This window comes from Anthonomus grandis, chromosome 6 (assembly GCF_022605725.1).
Source record: "Anthonomus grandis grandis chromosome 6, icAntGran1.3, whole genome shotgun sequence".
In the NCBI taxonomy this organism is placed as follows: Eukaryota; Metazoa; Arthropoda; class Insecta; order Coleoptera; family Curculionidae; genus Anthonomus; species Anthonomus grandis.
The window spans coordinates 27,540,191-27,555,887 of NC_065551.1; the positions used below are offsets into that span (position 1 = coordinate 27,540,191).

Sequence of the window (15,697 nt, forward strand, 5' to 3'; positions counted from 1 at the left end):
TTTAAGATTTTAGGGGCGCACCCTGTCCAAGGAGTTGCAAATAAGGGTGAGGTATGCTTGTTTTTGTTCATCCTTCGTTTTTATTCAGGGTTTTTTTATTCAGTTTTTCATTCCTAATGTATAGAGATCTTAAGTTCTTAAATCATTACCCTACATATATTTCTATAGAACCTACCTCCTACTAACATTAGCCATCTAAAAAACGTCAATTATTAAAAATAATACAAAAGCAAACAGTACATTTAAAAAAAAATACACAATAAAATGAGGTTAGGTTATAGCTATATAATATAATATAATTATAGGTTATATGAGTTGCAAAGTTAACAAATGAATAAAACAAGAATTTGCCAATAGGGGAGTTGAATCCAGCATCCTTAGATCCGATAGTGTCAGAATGGATGGTATGGACAGAACCAATATGGTTAAAGTCAGATTGTTGAAAATGAAATGTGACTCACACTTAAAAATGTTATTGGTACAAGATACAATTGGGCTTTTCTTGGATTTACTAACTTCCATGTTCAAGCTTATAATACCTTTGGGACACTCATGGAACACTTCAGCATTTTCTGGTATATTGGTAGAATGTTGGCAGCAAATAATTTGTAAAAATAGACAATGTATCCACTAAATCATTAGAGTTTTTAGGTTTATTGTAACATTTGTAACATGAAGTAACATTTGTAACATAAAGTCATGTGTTCCTAAACTCTTGTAGGAATTTTTCTGATTATACATATACAAGTATATGTCCTATAAAAATAGAGTTTCAATCTTTACATCTTATTGAGTAAATTTCTGATTTTGAAAAAGGGTCTCTTCTAACTCTACTGTTTGAACAAAATTGAAAGAGGTGAGTTCTTAAAAATAGTTGTTAATTTTAGGGAAATGTTACCAAAACAAGTAAATGAATAAGAATTGTTCTTGCTATTATTAGAGTGTATGATGTAGGATAATTTGCATTCATTATAAAATGTGCCTTGGAAAAAATCATTATTTGTGGCTGATTATATTTCCTGAAAAGCTCATTGTGAGATAGAGATTTTCAACAAACAATAGCAGAAGGAATTAAGTACAGCAAACTTGTGTGTGTAGAGAGAATCTGACAAAAATGCAATTTTCATTATATGTTGTCAAGGATTTCCTGTAAATTTCAAAATAAATCTTGTATTTTCTGATTAATAAAAGATCTAAAAATGGGTGTTTGTTTTCATTTTCTTTCTTAAATCTGAAAATAATATTCAGGTATATAATTAACAAAATTCAGGAAATTTTTCAACTCTCAGCTCCTCCTTAATTCAACTCTCTAGATTTTGCATAAAGACTCAAGAATGATGACAAATAAGAGCCCATGGTCATATCAGTTACCTGTCTAAAGAAATTGCCATTAAACATGGAAGTTTTGTTTCAATTGTGGTAACATTTAAGATTATCTATTAACAGAATGCATTCACTTGGTGGAATGCTTGGATGAGGATTTTTAGCATCTAAAGAAATTAAAAATGCATTATCTGGGATCAGCATATATTTAAGAAGCTTAACAAATTCTATGGAGTTTTTCAGTGAGTAGAAGCAAGTACAATCAGTATTTTGTTTTAAAACATACTTGAGCCATGAAGAAAGTCTATAACAAGGGGAATTGATGACAGAAACAAAGAGTCTAACAGGATAACCAGGCTAGTGTACTTTTAAGAATAGCAGTTTTGGGATTCTTGAGATATAGTTTGGTCTTCATAGTGTTAAATAATTTTAAAGTGATTAAAGAGTGATCAAGGACTAAGTCATTTAGAGGATCAACATGGACTATTTTACCTAACTTCTAATTAGTCTATGTGTATACCTAAATGTTATTTTTGTATGGATGATTTTTTTTAAATGCAAGAATTGTTTGAATCAACCTTCATTCTAATTATCATTAAAAATTGTTTTTTTTTTAAACTTTACCACCTATTGGCTCTGAAGTAATTTGGAACTAAGGTAAATATAGTATTGCATTACATATTCAATATTATTACACATAGAAATTTAAACTTGTAAAGAATGTTCCTGTGCATATATTCCAATAAAGAACATAAAATTGATATTGACTATATGTTAAAGTGGTATTGTAATAGGGATAAGTCCTTCTGACCATGAAGCATCCTGAAATGCACTGTATTAGCAGGAAACAATCAGTAACTGGATTTTCCTTTACCTCCATTAAATTGAAACTCGTCTGTCAATATACCGTCAATTATCGAACGGCCCAACCCGTTGAGGGTGTGCAACAGTTTTCGTTAAACTCCGATGGTATTAGATTATTTATAGGGGTGAATGGCTTAGATTTCTTATCGATTTGTAATTCAGTTTAGCTCCCTCCCTATTGCAATTTTTTGCTTTCATGAGAACTGCAGTGTAAAATAAAATATTTTTATTGGTGGGAAACTTACTCTGTAATTAATAGCAGTCCTAGTGAGCAAATCTTCTTTTTCGTACAATATTAAGTTTTTTAATATTGTCCTTATGAAACACTGTCCTTAAGCAGTAGAAGAACAACTTCACAAAAACAGTAAAAAGAAACACAACTTTGAAAGCATTAAACAAAATGTTCATTTTGGATATGTGTAAACAAAACTAAAAAAATATTTTTAATAAGGTCAAACTAATTATTATTATTTATAATGATAAAAATTGATAATATTATCGCGAAGTTTGGGGCACTTTAATCCTTTAATTCGCCAGTTAAATACACACTTGGAATAAAACTAACTGAGCGCAATGTTTCAAGAACATTAATAAAGATATAGCAAAGAACAGCAGCTGATAACAGCGTATTATACACTGAAAACGAAAATACTATAAATAACAGACTTATCTTTGCCGTTGTTATGAAACCTCTTTAGGTAGTAGCTGGTTTAATCACCCACAAACTGTACGATGTTGCCACAAATTTTACGCACATTAATGAGTTTAGGTAAATGTTTTAAATTATGACATTATTTATTAGAGGTGGTCATTAGAAATTTTACGTATTGTCATGTTGTTAATGTTGTGGAAAGAAAAGTAGTTTCCATTAGGTTCTTTAATGATTCAAAAATTAAGTTTCATTACAAAACAAAACACCAAAATGGTCAATGTTTCAACAACTTCCTATAGACCAAAGATATAACTCATCATAACAAATATTTACATCTACTTAAAAATCCAGTTAGAGTTTAACTAATACTTTTACCCAGTTTTGGGTATATCTTTAAAACATTGGCAACGGTGCAAAAGTGGTATGCTTTTCAGTGCACGTGCACTCGGTACAAATCTGGTACGTTCAAAATACGAATTGTTTTTATTATCATCATAGTCTGAGTAAGGGGCAAACAAATATATGAATAAACTTATGCACATTAGGTTTCGTAATCTAATGAGGTTTGGTTGTTGCTATTTAAATTTTACAACAAGGGTAGTGATTTAATGATATTCATGGGTTGTTTGAGCAAACTTAATTGTGTGATTAAATAAGCTGATTCAAAGGCAAAGGTAATTTACAAATTAAATTTTTTTCATATGCTACGTTGTCATGAAAAAAAATTTAACGCCTTTTGAAAGCGTATTTAAATTATGAATTCACCCAATTTTCCTTCTTTTCAAAACGTTTTCTAAATAATTTTATAGTTGTACAATTTTAGCCTAAAAATGCACATCGAGTTTACACAAGCATAATTAAAAGAGCTGCTAATAAAACATATATTTTTGTATTGTTGTCCTTTTGAGTTCGAAACAATTTGAAATTTGAGAATAGATGCAAATTAAATGTTGGAAATTTAAATTTTCATTGTGCAAGATATTAAATTACACTTTTCAGAAAGGATAATTAATGACTTTTCTAGTACTTAATAATCGACTTGGTTTACTGCGGAATTAAAGTGTATAAGAGAAATTCTGGCCCTTTTGGCAGAGCCCATTTATGTTTTATGACCAAAGAAATGTCTCAAGTTCAATACAGACTTTATTATATTACCATAACGCAGTTAGGACTGCTAAAATCCAAAATAACGACCATTTCATTCAGTCCTCGGGCAATCCCAGGAGGGCTATATGCAAGTTAAAGCTGTCGTGCAAAAAAGCTAAAACAAAATCCAGAATGTACTTTAACTGCTAATAATTTCAATAGTTTTTCCTTATGGTGGGACATAGAATTGTTCACAGTTGCCAAACTCAAACACTGATGAGGTTTGTTTCCCGATTCCTAACAAAGACTGCGCCTTTTTATTCTTACACAATTTCCAATTTTAAGAAAAAAAACATTTTTAGACTAAACACCAAAATTTTAAAGACTACAAAAAATTAAATCTGTTTCCCACTGACCAGCGTTGTCTCGTCCCAATTAAAGGAAGCTCGTATTATCCTAACATTTCAAAAAGGTAATTCAAACGTGCCTGAAAACTATCCAATCTCCTTAATAGTAATTGTCTCAAAGATTCTGGAAAAGTCTCTGAAAAAAACAATCTGTTTGTGTGAGTGTCAATTTGGTTTTAGGAAAGACAAAAGTATAGTCCTTGGCATGTCACCAACATTCTTGAGTCTTTTAGAGATAATCAAAATTCGACTGCGTTGACCATGGAATCCCCCTGCAGAAGCTCAAAGTCTTTAATCTTGACCCACTTATCTGGAAGGCAGACATCAGTCAGTTCACTTCTCTGGTGGGTCGTCAGTAGGTGGTGACATTACAATTTTTGTACCACAGGGATCATTTCTAGGCCCTATACCTACCGCTACCACTTATTGAATCTGTTGGAAATGTATGAATGCAGGTAAAACTAATAGAATAGTATTCACTATAACGGAGCTGAGCGAGGTGGAGTCGGAAAAGACCATAAAATTCCTGGGGAGGTCTATCTGAACATATAGTTCGTACCCTTATCAATATGGTTTCTCTATCAGTTCTTAAAGCTCCATATTTCTCTGTTTTCCATTCACATACACCTATGCAATACTGGCTTGAGGACATGCATCCAATGTCAAGAGGATTGTTGCACTTTTTTAGGATCTTGGCTGGGCTGCTATCAATAAAATACCTCAATCTAATACGCCCTATTAATATAAATATTTAATTTAAAATACCTCGTTTTAACCGTCAAGCCCATCCTAAGAAATTCCTCTATTATGACGTAAAAAAAATAGTTTAGTTGAAAATAAAAACAAGCAAGCGAGAGATTCCCTTCTATTACTATCTTCACTAGAAGAAACTATAAATATATTCCTTAAAGAAAATGCTGCCTGAAAGATATAAAAAATGTTCTAATGTCTGGAATAAGCCAAAAATAATTTTCAAATGCCTGAAATAACCCAGAGATGACTTTTACATCCAATATCCTGAAAGAAACCAGACAAGATTGATCTTTACCACCAGCACAAATTTATATGTTAAATTATTTACAAGTGACTGGAAGAAACTTAAGATGACTTTCAGTTTCCTAGAAGAAACTAGAAATTACGGCTTTAATTGCCTAGAGGAAACCGCCTAAAATAAACCAAGAATAATTTACAACCATTTGGAAATAACCAGAAATTTACCTTAACTGCTTGGAAATAAAGTAGAATAGTTTATACAAAATGTAAAAATGATTCATGAAAGTTCCTTTTTTTTAATTACGAAACTTTGCAATTTCCTTATAATAATTCACAATTTTGGCGTCAAATTTACAATTTTATTAAAATTGCTTTAAAAACTATGAATCATTTAATAAAATAAATAAATAATAAATAATAATTTTTTTTCTTTTAATCAGATATGATCAATCAAAAGCCAAACCAACTAAAATACCAGGTAAATTATCATCAACAATATTTACAGTCTGTAAAAGATTATAAGATCATAAAGTGCCATAAATCAAAAACGAGTCATAATGAAAATTTGCCTCCATACAATTCAAATGATCGGACGTTTAATTCGGTGTTATTAGCATTATAGCATAAGACATTTACTATCATTAGCAGATCAGGAAATTAGATACTTTAAGTTTCCAGATTCATCAAAGTTTCGAGACATTAATTCCTGTTTGTCAAAACTTAGTTAAAAGGAAAATGTGGTTTAGATTTTTTTAAATTTGAAAACAAAAACTTTAGTAATATACCGGTTATACAAATATACAGGTTGGTCGCAAAGTAAGGCATAAGTTTAATATCTCGTATATTTTTTATTAAGTGCTCGGGCTCCTCCATTTTAATTTTTTATCGGAGCATACTTTGCCAAAAAAAAACTATACACAGGGTGTCTCAAAAAAACTTTGCTAAATTTTTTTTTCGAATTGCAACTCAATTTTTTTATTGCATTTTTGTATTGCTCTTGCAATGCTAAGCATTTTTCATGTAACATGGGCTATACCTAAGTCCAATCGTTTGGAAGTTATTCTCAGTCAAAATTTGAAAAAGGGTCATGAAGAAAAGAAATTATTTTAATTTTTAAAACGTTTTACTCTATCGAAAACAAAGCTTCGTAAACTTAAAAATAATTTTATTTTAGCAAATATTCGAAATGTCCTCCTTTAGTCAACTGACAATAGTCTAATCGACCTACAAATCCCTGCTGCACATTTCGAACCATTTCGGGCGTTATTCGACGTATTTCTGGACGAATGCGATGTTTTTAATCATCTTGATTTGCCGGTTGGCTTTTAAATACTTCGCTTCAGAGTATCCCCATGAAAAAAGTCTAGTGGTATTAGATCGGTTTGATCTCGGTGGCCACTCAATAACACCGCTTCTTTCAATCCACTTGACTGGGAAAGCAAATAAGTACGAACTTCCACAGCAAAATGGAGGGCAGCATTATCTTGTTGGAACCAGATGTTATAGTGTAGGAAATCCGACATTTTATGTCGGGAAAGAGAGTTGTTAAATTTTCTTCACAAGAGAAAGACCCGATAATGTGACCAACAACGCCAGCCCACACGTTTATTTTTCGATTGAATTTTGTGTATGTCCTTCAGTCACCATCAGTCAAGCAGAAAGTGGCTTCATCAAAAAAAAAATATTTTTCACTAAATTTGGATTGTCCAAACACATATTTTTCAAAAGCTCACAAAATTCAAGGCGCCTCTCAAAGCCCCCTCTAAGAGCTCTTAATGAACTTGCGTCTTATAGGGGTGGGATTTATTCGTATGTAGAGAGTATTTTAAGAACACTTACTTTTCAAATAACCGTGTCCATTGCTACCTGCCTAGATGCTACATGCTGATTATCTTGAACAGCCAATAAGACTTCTAAGTGCTTATTTTCATCAACTTCAGGACGACCACATCTAGGAACGACTCTTACATGACCGAATTGACTAAACTTCTGCTTAATCTTAACTGTCGATTGCGATAGTGGCGGACGTTTGGGGTATTTTTAATTAAATAACTCACAAAATTCCTGATGCGTTCTAACTCGATTACCATAGCCAATCATCATCAAGATTTCTGTGCGCTGTATCTCCGTAAGCCGCATATTAATCTAATTTGAACACTTGGACTTAGGTAAGGCACATACTACATGAAAAATGTTTAGAATTGTAAGGGCAATCCAAAAATGTAATGAAAAAATTGGACTACGATTTAAAACAAAACTTTTTTTGCGAATCTTCTTATTTGGCGATATTTTTTTTTAAGAGATATTGAATTTATTCCTTACTTTACGACCTCCCTGTAAAACCACGTGAACCAACAAACCAGTAAACTGACTCCCATCTATACTCATTTATGATAAAACCAACTGACATCCCCCTAAGAGATAACTTTATCTAATATTACAACCTGGTTTATAGGAGATGCTGATAGAGTGGAAATATGAGCCAACATTGTTCAAGTTCTCGAATTATGCAGTATAATCGTTAAACCAATTTAACTATTTCCTTCGCTTTTCGATGGGGAAAATATGACTTGATTAAACAATTTCATCGTGTTTTAAAAGAATAAGACACGATGCTGCATAACTCTTTAAAAACTAAGAGAACAGCGGAATGTAACAGAAAAGAAAAAGTGGTCTTTGTTTCACTGAATCAACACTGAAATAGTCGTCAATCAAATTAATTGACCATTTACTGGCCATCAGAGACTTAATACTTTCTTTTTTTTGCAGGCAACTGGAAGTATTGAAAAGCGTCTAAGAGCAATTATTTAGTCGAGAAAATATCCAGATACGCAATGCAAAATTACCCCATTTAATAAAACATTAATTACTAAGATATACGTATGCTTAAAGGCGTAAAAGAGTTGATAAAAGATCAAATATTTAAATAACAGGCCAGATACAGGCTTCTTGCGTGAGCACAAGAGCTAATTTACAGCGTCGCGGTTCTTCTTGTCTAATGAACTCCGCCAGTTTAATTACTTAAATGGATCGTGCGGCGGATTTTGTGAAAATGTCTATTCTCCGCCAGCGATTTATGCCGTTTAATTTCATTAACAATTTAATTATGGCAAGTGATGTTGTCTTAAGCTCATTGACATTTATGACGATGATGTGTTTATTCATCTGTACAGAACATTTTAGCACAGATATTAATATGAGTGTTCTGCTTCACTTTATGAGATTTTCTTTTCGTACTTTTGGAACCACACGGGAATCATTCTTTTCAAAAAAAAAAAAAATATTATTTTATTAATTTATAATATAATCTAGTTTTTTTATTTTAAAGATATAAGCATTTGGAACCGATTAAAATACCAGGAATGAATTAAATCGGCACAAAATTCAAAATGACTTCAAACGTTTGTATATTGCCTCAAATACTACTAATTGTCTGAATAGTAGTACCAATGCCAAAAAAATTAGGAATTGTTCGAAAAATTTAAATTTAAAGTCAAGAACATATAACTAATCAAACACACAAAGAAGTATCATATCGAATAAGAAGAAAACCTATAAAATATAATGATTGCAAATACCTAAAATAGAATTGAAAACTGTAGAATATACAAGAAAAAAAAAGTGAGTTCAAAAGCCTCAAACATTATTCAAGTAGTTGGAAGAAATTAGCCATGCTTATGACAGCATCAAAGGAATGACTTCAAATTTCAAGAAGAAATTAAAAATGGCTTTGAATGCCTTAAATATAGTAGAAAATTATTTGAAATATCTGGAATAAATACCAAATAACTCTAGAAGTGCACACAATATTGCCGCATAATAACCCAAAGTAATTTTTATAAATGTCATAAAGATATCAAAAATCAATTCAAATACCTGGAAGAAATAAACCATGATTTTAATTTTCTTAAAGTAATGTCTACAAACTTTTTACTTTTTGGTGAAAAAAATTCGACACGAAGGGGTATGGGGTATACCCGAAAAATGAAAAATCCCAAACTTTGAAGGTCGATATTCCGGCTTCTATGAACACTATCGGGAAAATTCCAACGGTTTTGTCTTAGTTTCGTCATTCTAAATTGAACGAGACCATCCGCGAGGTCGTAGCTATGATATTAGCTGAGATATCGCATTTTTGGAGCCCATTTTCGGCCTCAAAAACGAGGTCGAAAAATGACTTTTTTCCGAATTTTCAAAGTGCTCTCATTCAGTTAATTCTACTCGAATCCCATCATAACCCGGTGTTTTCGTGATGTGGCTGATAAGAATAAGACGATGGTATAGTTAGTTCGATTTTGAAAAAAAAAATTTTTCGGTGAAAAATTCGATACGGGGGGGTATACCCGAAAAATGAAAAATCCCAAACTTTGAAGGTCGATATCCCGGCTTCTATGGCCACTATCGGGAAAATTCCAACGGGTTTGTTTTAGTTTCGTCATTCTGAATTGAACGAGACCATCCGCGAGGTCGTAGCTCCCATATTAGCTGAGATCTCGCTTTTTTGTGGCCCATTTTTGGGCTCAAAAACGGGGTCGAAAATTGACTTTTTTACGAATTTTCAAAGTGCTATAATTCCACTTGTTCTGGTCGAATTCCGTTATAATCCGGTGTTTTCGTAATGTAGGTGATGGGAATAAGCCGCTGATAGGGATTTCTATAGCTATTTTCGGGTTTAAAGAAAATCGATTTTTCGCATTTTCAAAGTGCTATAATTCCCTTAGTTTTTCTCGAAACTCATTATAACCCGGTGTTTTCGTGTTGTAGGTGATGGGAACAAGCCGCTGGTATAATCAGTTCAAATTCGAAAAAAATCAATTTTTAGTGAAAAATTCGATACGGGGGGGTATACCCTAAAAATGAAAAATTCTTAACTTTGGAGGTCCATATCTCGGCTTCTATGGGCACTATCGGGAAAATTCCAACGGTTTTGACTTAGTTTCGTCCTTCTGAATCCAACGAGACCATCCGCAAGGTCGTAGCTCCCATATTAGCTGAGATCTCGCTTTTTTGTGGCCCATTTTTGGGCTCAAAAACGGGGTCGAAAATTGACTTTTTTACGAATTTTCAAAGTGCTATAATTCCACTTGTTCTGGTCGAATTCCGTTATAATCCGGTGTTTTCGTAATGTAGGTGATGGGAATAAGCCGCTGATAAAGGTTTCTATAGCTATTTTCGGGTTTAAAGAAAATCGATTTTTCGCATTTGCAAAGTGCTATAATTCCCTTAGTTTTTCTCGAAACTCATTATAACCCGGTGTTTTCGTGTTGTAGGTGATGGGAACAAGCCGCTGGTATAGTTAGTTCAAATTCGAAAAAAATCAATTTTTAGTGAAAAATTCGATACGGGGGGGTATACCCTAAAAATGAAAAATTCTTAACTTTGGAGGTCCATATCTCGGCTTCTATGGGCACTATCGGGAAAATTCCAACGGTTTTGACTTAGTTTCGTCCTTCTGAATCTAACGAGATCATCCGCAAGGTCGTAGCTCCCATATTAGCTGAGATCTCGCATTTTTGTGGCCCATTTTTGGGCTCAAAAACGGGGTCGAAAATTGACTTTTTTTCGAATTTTCAAAGTGCTATAATTCCACTTGTTCTGGTCGAATTCCGTTATAATCCGGTGTTTTCGCAATGTAGGTGATGGGAATAAGCCGCTGATAGGGGTTTCTATAGCTATTTTCGGTTTTAAAGAAAATCGATTTTTCGCATTTTCAAAGTGCTATAATTCCCTTAGTTTTTCTCGAAACTCATTATAACCCGGTGTTTTCGTGTTGTAGGTGATGGGAACAAGCCGCTGGTATAGTTAGTTCAAATTCGAAAAAAATCAATTTTTAGTGAAAAATTCGATACGGGGGGGTATACCCTAAAAATGAAAAATCCCAAACTTTGGAAGTCCATATCTCGGCTTCTATGAGCACTATCGGGAAAATTCCAACGGTTCTGACTTAGTTTCGTCCTTCTGAATCTAACGAGATCATCCGCAAGGTCGTAGCTCCCATATTAGCTGAGATCTCGCATTTTTGTGGCCCATTTTTGGGCTCAAAAACGGGGTCGAAAATTGACTTTTTTTCGAATTTTCAAAGTGCTATAATTCCACTTGTTCTGGTCGAATTCCGTTATAATCCGGTGTTTTCGCAATGTGGGTGATGGGAATAAGCCGCTGATAGGGATTTCTATAGCTATTTTCGGTTTTAAAGAAAATCGATTTTTCGCATTTTCAAAGTGCTATAATTCCCTTAGTTTTTCTCGAAACTCATTATAACCCGGTGTTTTCGTGTTGTAGGTGATGGGAACAAGCCGCTGGTATAGTTAGTTCAAATTCGAAAAAAATCAATTTTTAGTGAAAAATTCGATAGTGGGGGGGTATATCCTAAAAATGAAAAATTCTTAACTTTGGAGGTCCATATCTCGGCTTCTATGGGCACTATCGGGAAAATTCCAACGGTTTTGACTTAGTTTCGTCCTTCTGAATCCAACGAGACCATCCGCAAGGTCGTAGCTCCCATATTAGCTGAGATCTCGCTTTTTTGTGGCCCATTTTTGGGCTCAAAAACGGGGTCGAAAATTGACTTTTTTACGAATTTTCAAAGTGCTATAATTCCCTTAGTTTTTCTCGAAACTCATTATAACCCGGTGTTTTCGTGTTGTAGGTGATGGGAACAAGCCGCTGGTATAGTTAGTTCAAATTCGAAAAAAATCAATTTTTGGTGAAAAATTCGATACGGGGGGGTATACCCTTAAAATGAACAATCCCAAACTTTGGAGGTCCATATCTCGGCTTCTATGGGCACTATCGGGAAAATTCCAACGGTTTTGACTTAGTTTCGTCCTTCTGAATCCAACGAGACCATCCGCAATGTCGTAGCTCCCATATTAGCTGAGATCTCGCATTTTTGTAGCCCATTTTTGGGCTCAAAAACGGGGTCGAAAATTGACTTTTTTACGAATTTTCAAAGTGCTATAATTCCACTTGTTCTGGTCGAATTCTATTATAATCCGGTGTTTTCGTAATTTAGGTGATGGGAATAAGCCACTGATAGGGGTTTCTATAACTAATTTCGGGTTTAAAGAAAATCGATTTTTCGCATTTTCAAAGTGCTGTAATTCCCTTAGTTTTTCTCGAAACTTATTATAACCCGGTGTTTTCGTGTTGTAGGTGATGGGAACAAGCCGCTGGTATAGTTAGTTCAAATTCGAAAAAAATCAATTTTTGGTGAAAAATTTGATACGGGGGGGTATACCCTTAAAATGAAAAATCCCAAACTTTGGAGGTCCATATCTCGGCTTCTATGGGCACTATCGGGAAAATTCCAACGGTTTTGACTTAGTTTCGTCCTTCTGAATCCAACGAGACCATCCGCAAGGTCGTAGCTCTTATATTAGCTGAGATCTCGCATTTTTGTAGCCCATTTTTGGGCTCAAAAACGGGGTCGAAAATTGACTTTTTTACGAATTTTCAAAGTGCTATAATTCCACTTGTTCTGGTCGAATTCCGTTATAATCCGGTGTTTTCGTAATGTAGGTGATGGGAATAAGCCGCTGATAGGGATTTCTATAGCTAATTTCGGGTTTAAAGAAAATCGATTTTTCGCATTTTCAAAGTGCTGTAATTCCCTTAGTTTTTCTCGAAACTCATTATAACCCGGTGTTTTCGTGTTGTAGGTGATGGCAACAAGCCGCTGGTATAGTTAGTTCAAATTCGAAAAAAATCAATTTTTGGTGAAAAATTTGATACGGGGGGGTATACCCTTAAAATGAAAAATCCCAAACTTTGGAGGCCCATATCTCGGCTTCTATGGGCACTATCGGGAAAATTCCAACGGTTTTGACTTAGTTTCGTCCTTCTGAATCCAACGAGACCATCCACAAGGTCGTAGCTCTTATATTAGCTGAGATCTCGCATTTTTGTAGCCCATTTTTGGGCTCAAAAACGGGGTCGAAAATTGACTTTTTTACGAATTTTCAAAGTGCTATAATTCCACTTGTTCTGGTCGAATTCCGTTATAATCCGGTGTTTTCGTAATGTAGGTGATGGGAATAAGCCGCTGATAGGGATTTCTATAGCTAATTTCGGGTTTAAAGAAAATCGATTTTTCGCATTTTCAAAGTGCTGTAATTCCCTTAGTTTTTCTCGAAACTCATTATAACCCGGTGTTTTCGTGTTGTAGGTGATGGCAACAAGCCGCTGGTATAGTTAGTTCAAATTCGAAAAAAATCAATTTTTGGTGAAAAATTTGATACGGGGGGGTATACCCTTAAAATGAAAAATCCCAAACTTTGGAGGTCCATATCTCGGCTTCTATGGGCACTATCGGGAAAATTCCAACGGTTTTGACTTAGTTTCGTCCTTCTGAATCCAACGAGATCATCCGCAAGGTCGTAGCTCCCATATTAGCTGAGATCTCGCATTTTTGTAGCCCATTTTTGGGCTCAAAAACGGGGTCGAAAATTGACTTTTTTACGAATTTTCAAAGTGCTATAATTCCACTTGTTCTGGTCGAATTCCGTTATAATCCGGTGTTTTCGTAATTTAGGTGATGGGAATAAGCCACTGATAGGGATTTCTATAGCTAATTTCGGGTTTAAAGAAAATCGATTTTTCGCATTTTCAAAGTGCTGTAATTCCCTTAGTTTTTCTCGAAACTCATTATAACCCGGTGTTTTCGTGTTGTAGGTGATGGCAACAAGCCGCTGGTATAGTTAGTTCAAATTCGAAAAAAATCAATTTTTGGTGAAAAATTTGATACGGGGGGGTATACCCTTAAAATGAAAAATCCCAAACTTTGGAGGCCCATATCTCGGCTTCTATGGGCACTATCGGGAAAATTCCAACGGTTTTGACTTAGTTTCGTCCTTCTGAATCCAACGAGACCATCCACAAGGTCGTAGCTCTTATATTAGCTGAGATCTCGCATTTTTGTAGCCCATTTTTGGGCTCAAAAACGGGGTCGAAAATTGACTTTTTTACGAATTTTCAAAGTGCTATAATTCCACTTGTTCTGGTCGAATTCCGTTATAATCCGGTGTTTTCGTAATGTAGGTGATGGGAATAAGCCGCTGATAGGGATTTCTATAGCTAATTTCGGGTTTAAAGAAAATCGATTTTTCGCATTTTCAAAGTGCTGTAATTCCCTTAGTTTTTCTCGAAACTCATTATAACCCGGTGTTTTCGTGTTGTAGGTGATGGCAACAAGCCGCTGGTATAGTTAGTTCAAATTCGAAAAAAATCAATTTTTGGTGAAAAATTTGATACGGGGGGGTATACCCTTAAAATGAAAAATCCCAAACTTTGGAGGTCCATATCTCGGCTTCTATGGGCACTATCGGGAAAATTCCAACGGTTTTGACTTAGTTTCGTCCTTCTGAATCCAACGAGATCATCCGCAAGGTCGTAGCTCCCATATTAGCTGAGATCTCGCATTTTTGTAGCCCATTTTTGGGCTCAAAAACGGGGTCGAAAATTGACTTTTTTACGAATTTTCAAAGTGCTATAATTCCACTTGTTCTGGTCGAATTCCGTTATAATCCGGTGTTTTCGTAATTTAGGTGATGGGAATAAGCCACTGATAGGGATTTCTATAGCTAATTTCGGGTTTAAAGAAAATCGATTTTTCGCATTTTCAAAGTGCTGTAATTCCCTTAGTTTTTCTCGAAACTCATTATAACCCGGTGTTTTCGTGTTGTAGGTGATGGCAACAAGCCGCTGGTATAGTTAGTTCAAATTCGAAAAAAATCAATTTTTGGTGAAAAATTTGATACGGGGGGGTATACCCTTAAAATGAAAAATCCCAAACTTTGGAGGCCCATATCTCGGCTTCTATGGGCACTATCGGGAAAATTCCAACGGTTTTGACTTAGTTTCGTCCTTCTGAATCCAACGAGACCATCCGCAAGGTCGTAGCTCTTATATTAGCTGAGATCTCGCATTTTTGTAGCCCATTTTTGGGCTCAAAAACGGGGTCGAAAATTGACTTTTTTACGAATTTTCAAAGTGCTATAATTCCACTTGTTCTGGTCGAATTCCGTTATAATCCGGTGTTTTCGTAATGTAGGTGATGGGAATAAGCCGCTGATAGGGATTTCTATAGCTAATTTCGGGTTTAAAGAAAATCGATTTTTCGCATTTTCAAAGTGCTGTAATTCCCTTAGTTTTTCTCGAAACTCATTATAACCCGGTGTTTTCCTGTTGTAGGTGATGGCAACAAGCCGCTGGTATAGTTAGTTCAAATTCGAAAAAAATCAATTTTTGGTGAAAAATTTGATACGGGGGGGTATACATTTAAAATGAAAAATCCCAAACTTTGGAGGTCCATATCTCGGCTTCTATGGGCACTATCGGGAAAATTCCAACGGTTTTGACTTAGTTTCGTCCT

At 34.5% G+C, this 15,697-nt stretch overlaps 1 protein-coding gene and 1 long non-coding RNA gene across 27 annotated transcripts in view; one reads left to right on the top strand and one right to left on the bottom strand.

Annotated features, from left to right (window-relative positions):
• LOC126737143 (protein tweety) overlaps positions 1–15,697 on the bottom strand; it is a 145,355-nt gene that overhangs the window by 25,909 nt on the left and 103,749 nt on the right. Inside the window, exon 1 of one of the 2 annotated variants that reach the window (XM_050441890.1) lies at positions 2,433–2,783. The exons of the other annotated variant lie outside the window; for it this stretch is intronic. The gene's annotated coding sequence lies outside the window, so the exon portion shown is untranslated. Of the gene's footprint in view, positions 1–2,432; positions 2,784–15,697 lie in introns of those variants that run through there. 2 annotated transcript variants of the gene reach the window in all.
• Positions 9,992–15,697, top strand: part of LOC126737154 (uncharacterized) — a 50,499-nt gene continuing 44,793 nt past the window's right edge. For 13 of the 25 annotated variants that reach the window (XR_007660940.1, XR_007660938.1, XR_007660933.1 and 10 more), the window contains exon 1: positions 9,992–10,089. This is a non-coding gene — a long non-coding RNA (uncharacterized LOC126737154). Of the gene's footprint in view, positions 10,090–10,595; positions 10,711–13,193; positions 13,608–13,689; positions 14,620–15,697 lie in introns of those variants that run through there. The other 12 variants (XR_007660927.1, XR_007660926.1, XR_007660923.1 and 9 more) reach the window with 4 other exon arrangements.